Raw genomic sequence first — 5,983 nt, 5'->3', positions numbered from 1 at the left:
TTATTTCTGATATTTTTATTGATCTTACATTTTTCATACCTTTCCTTTAATTCTCTCTCACTAATACTCATTGATAACCCAAAGAGTGTGTTATTATTTAGTATTTGCTAAGTTTTGTGCGATTTTGTACTTTCTTATTTTGATCTGACCAACCAAAAGACATTGTAGGCTATTTAAAAAATAGACTTTACCCTCCCCCCAACAAAAAAATATGTATATACACGTATATAAGAAAATATTCAAATTTAAAACTAATTTATTTTTAAAACTTTTTTTATGTTTATCAATGCATACATTATTCATCATGTATTAAATATTCATCTTTATGTACCTATCAATATTACAATAGATACCGTGTAAATTTAATATAGAATACATCTTTATTATGAAGCAATTTAAAATGTGTAACTACATTTAAAAAAATAGTTAAAATCAATGCATAAATTAATAAATAAAATGAAATATTTACTTTGTTTACTTTAATTAGTGTTCTATGTTTGTTTATATTTTCTTTCACTTAATTAAAGCAATATTAATATGCTGATATTTTCAAATTACTTCTGATGTTGAATGTTTTAATCAAATAAAGATGCTCATGATCTAATTTTTGGGAATAAAAAGATTTGCAGCAGTAAATAGTAAATTGAACCAAAAGATGCTATCTTTTAGCTCAATTTATAATTTGTTACTTTTTGTATTATTCATTAAATGCCTATTTTCCCAATTTTAATTTTTTTAAAATTTGTTTTGTAAGTGTTCTAAAAATTGATTTTTGATTCTAATGTTTGAAAAATTCATTTTTATTGTAAGTCCGATAGTTCATTCGAAGATTATATGAGACAGTATCAAAATCAATTTGGAGAGGAATTAAATACATATATTTCAAATATCCTGTTTTTTTTTGTTTTTTTTTTCAAAATTGCTTAAATGTTTCTCAAAAGCATTTACTATCCCAGGGGACTTAAAATCAATTTTCTCATATTGTGTGTTTCTATCTTGACATTCTAATTCATAAAAAGAAGAAAAAAATGTATAAATTTCATAAATTCTGTGAAATTTTAGATTGAAGAAATTTGTTTAAAAGTTATTGCAATTTAAAGTGTTTTCTTTCTCTGTTTTTTTCACGTGTTTTACTTTAAACAATGATCATACATCTTTTGTCGCTAGTAAAAAAATTAATCTCTGAAGATTTTATTTTATATAAGCTCGCTCTTTGATGAAGTTAAAAGTAAAAGAAAGAATGGGTTGTTATAAAATTGCAAAAATTTAATACAACTGTTATTTTTCATGTTATTTAAGAAAAATTTTTTTGATAGTTATGTGTACTAACTAAAATGTGTTGAGTGTCGCGAATGTTTTTTTTTTTTTTTTTTTTTTGCAGAATGAAATTATACATAAAAAATTGATCTGTAACTTAAGCCAATTTAACATTTAAGCATGCATCTCAATTTTTTTTTTTTTTTAAATTGATACAGAAATTTAAGCTACAATTAATGAAGAAATTAAGTTTGAATTCTGACAAAAACTATCATCATTGGTAGTAAAATATGAACTATTTGAAATAAAAATTGGAATGGGCAAATATTTTGCTAAAAATTTTTATTAAGAAATTTTCATTACTTAATTACTAGAACTTTATTTGTAACAAATATTGATATTATGGGGAAAACGATGTGTGAATGTGATATGTGAAGCATTCATGGAAGTTGTTGTGCAGTGTGAATAGTGGGTGAAGCCTCCTAATACTTAAAAATGTATGGTTTTGCTGAATGAAATTGCATATTTGGTTTTGTTTGTTGCAGTAGCAACGTCACATCTTTTCTCACAAGGAATCTTTTCATTTTTTTTACCACTGTGTTCATGCATCCATTGTAATTTAATTGTCGGTTTTTCTTCAGTAGACTTTGTATTGACAGTCGAAACTTGATAATTCCAGTTAGCATAGGAGTCGAGAGACAATTGCTTAAATTGCATCATTTATATCAGATAACAGAACAACTCTTTCAAATTAATGATGCAAAACCAATAATTGTTCCAATACAATTTTTAGTGCTTGCACCTTTCCATCACTTTATGTGAAAACATTCTATGTCTAAAAAAATGCCTTCATCACAAAGAAAGTACTCAAGGAAAAAAAAAAAAAAAAAGAATAACATCTTAAAAATTATTTTATGTAATTTGTCCAAACTTAGCTTTTAAATAACAATATAAGAAAAAAAGCTGCTTTTCGTCCGTTATCTTTCTTTCTTTATTATTTTTTATCTGAAAGATGTTTTAAAAAAAAATTCATAATTTTATCAATCTATATTTTACAGAAAACATATTGATTAAAAATCGGTATTTGCTAAACAGTAGTAAGTTCAGAGAGTATATTATTCCAGACATAGAATCTTGAAATAAATAATTATAATTATTATATTATTATTTTATATTAATAATTATTATATATTAATAATTATTTATAATACATAAATAAATGTTTTTTGAATCATTCTGAAAAATCGAATTTAATGCATAGTATCTTTTAAAATAAATAATTGAAACAATTTTATATAGCAACATTTATTATCATTTTATATTTACAAGCATATTTATATTATAGTTACAAACTGTAATTTAATCATTAAATAATTAAAGCTATTATCTACTTTTGCTATTTAGAACATCGTTAACAAAATAAAATGGTTTTGTTAATCAATCCATCGATATTGTTTAAGTCCTGCAGTGGTCAGATTGTTAGGACACGGTTCCCAATAGAACGCAGAAATCAAGAATCACTGGCTACGTTCATTTTGGGGTATCGGCACTCGTTAAGCTGTTCTACCGTGAAGTGCTTGACTTAGTGCTCAGGCATTCCCTTTGCAGAGGATCAAAGTGTGATGACATGTCTTCGGATCATCCGCTGGGATGTTTCCCAGACCATTGCCGATAACCCATTGTGCTGCTCTAGTGTTACATAAAACAAACAAACAAACAAATATTGTTTAATAATCTACATATATATTTCTCGCATGTGGCACCATAAACTCTGGTATTATTCTATCTATTTACAACACAATAATGTCCGAAGTCAATGTTTCCCAAAGTGTGGTATGCGTACCCCCAGGGGTATGGGAACCGCTTCGCAGGGGTACGCGTCCTTATGCGAAATATCTAATAACAAACGAAAATTTCAAAAAATTTTATTTAAAAACAAAGCTACCCATGAAAATTTGCGATTACGTATTTTTATATTGGCTACTTTCTGCAGAGTTAACAGTTGATAATTAGTGGTGTCAACAGCCAGTTGTGATTTTTAACTTTTGTGCAATTTTTTCATAGTAAAAAATACATTATTTTTTTTATTAGTGGTACATACACAGCGTTTCGAAAAATTTAGAAAGGGTACACAAAACTCATAAGTTTGGTACATAAAACTCAAACACTGTCCTAAGTAATAATTTAAGTACTGTTAAATAATTAGTTATACATAAAGCATTTATTTCGATTAGTTTTGTTGAATTTTCTTAAGTCGTAATTTAAATAGCATTGAATAATTATATGCTAAGTGTATATTTAAAATAATTTCGTATTTTTATAGAAATAAAATCTTAGTTACAAAGTAATTGTAGATTTTTTTTTTTTATCCTTTTTGAAATAGCTGTAGAAATTTTCATAAACGGTGCTATCAGGGGCCATACTGTCTACTAATTATTGATGACGAAGCTTGCTTTTTTCGAGCAATAGTATATATAAATATATACGATACTCAAGTTATGGATCGAGAGGTGCGTGAGGAAATAGTACAGCAGGTAATGGAGCATTAGGATGAGATTTCTACTGTATAACTACAGAGATGTATAATAATTTTAATACTTATGGTACCTTCTGTGCTGAAATATCTCGAACTCCTACTTATCGTGATTAAGTAGCTGCCAGACAGATTTAAAATTTTTACTAAAGTTCAATACTTCGACAATAATCGTTTGAAAATATTTAACATAAAAATCAAGGTATTTCTGCCCAAAAAAGGAGCGGAAGACAGCTAGAATATGAAATAATTGGGTTGATATATTTTTAAAGCTAATTAAGGTATTTCGTTTGAAAAAGGGGTTAACGAATTAGAATGTTTAGTTGTGCTATGCATTCGGCTTGGTAACCATTAAAGATTGTATGTTGTACATGATAATTTTGAAAGCTGACCAAGTTAGTCGCCAAAAGCAGCTAGTAAAACTGTATACCCTTCTAATAAAACTGTATACCCTTACATAGGTGAAATGTTACTTTATTCCTTTACTGTTATGTGTATTATTTTGAGGGTTTAGAAAAAAAGTAATAATGTTCTTGCTTCCTTTCTCCTTGTCTATAATATAAAGCAATAAGATAAAAAAAATTATTAACGATACTAGGAAAACAATATTTAGTGAACTTTTTAATGAAGGAAAAAAAATTGGCAAAATTGTGAGACTTTCAGAAAAAAATAGAAAACTAAAAATATTATGCATAGCAACTAGTTGACTTTTTAAATCGCAAGTTTATTAACTACACATTATTCTAGAAAAATCATCTGAAAAATTTAAATAGAGGCTTGTTTAGAAATAGCAGGCAACTAATTGTTTTGGATTGAATTGTTTATAAAATTATTCTACCAATTGAACTCCAAAGTTGACGATTTTTCTGAGACCGTCAAAGACCTTATATATCAATCTATGCCTATTAAATAAATTGTGTCATAAAATATTTTTTATCGCCACAGTGAAATGAAGTCTGCCACTCTTATTTAACAAATCGTCTGCTATGATAATTTAAAGTTTCAGGTTGGCATTATTGCAATCACTGACATTTTTATTAATCGATCTCATACGAACTTTTAAAAAAATAACATTCATTAAATTGATGTATGGAAGTTTCTTCGCAAAAAATTTCTGAAATGATGGATAATCTTAGAATGCAGAACAGTGATGCAGTAAAATAAAACTTAGTGCTTAGGGGGAAATAAATACGCATGAATTTTCGAAAAAAGTTGTCTGCACAGATACACCATTTTTCTCATGGAATATTTTTAGTACAACACAGGTAATTTATTTTGCTATTTTCTATCTTTATTTTACAGTTATTAACTATTTTCATTTTGTGTTTTAAGTTATGTGCTCAGTATTGAAAAAAATAGTTGTTTCTTTTATTAATTCAAATACACTAATATTTTTTGCTTCAAACGTAATATAGAATATTTTTTTCTTTACTAATTAATAAAAACTTCTTTTTAAAACCGTCCTTTCTGAAATCTTTTATATTTTCTTAAACTTACAATTAAATGAATTAAGTAAAAAAATATGTCATGGATTAAGATGCTTTGAAGAAATTTAATATTCCAGAATATGTTTTTACACATATGCTCATTGTGGAGCGCATTTGAAATGTTTAGTTTTATTCTTATTTTTTTGTACCAGATCTGGTGTTAGAACGTCTCGCAACTTACATTCACAGGCTGTATGTAAGTTTTCGTAATATCCTAACAGTTGACACTTTAAGCATAATTTTTATTAACTAATATTTTTTAAACAAGTGTGTCTAAGCATTAGTCCGCCAATACTTAATTTATCACCACTACAACAGTCCTTAAGGCATTTCCCCCTGAAATGTCTTCAAAAATTAATGCTTGAGTGTTGCCGGTATCGAAAATAGATTTTAAATTATGCACAACGTAATCTAGTGTTGTACAATAAACTTATAACCTTAAAAATGTCTTAACGCTTTAATACATTTTGTGGAAAAACGAAAGTTAAACATTGAACTTTTAAAAATTCCTTTTAAGTGTATACAGATATTATGAATGAGTTTTAATTGTAAACTATTTCAAATATTAACTATTTGCAAAATTGTTTATTTAAAGAATCACATTTTAATATTTTTAAAGTGAAACGTAACATTTTAAAAATTAAAATTTAAGACTAAAGAATATATAGAATGAGTATATATGACAATAATTAAAAAAAATATTTCT

This window comes from Parasteatoda tepidariorum, chromosome 2, assembly GCF_982258835.1.
Source record: "Parasteatoda tepidariorum strain Cologne lab strain chromosome 2, Ptep-v5.0, whole genome shotgun sequence".
NCBI lineage: Eukaryota > Metazoa > Arthropoda > Arachnida > Araneae > Theridiidae > Parasteatoda > Parasteatoda tepidariorum.
This window is presented reverse-complemented; position numbering follows the sequence as displayed.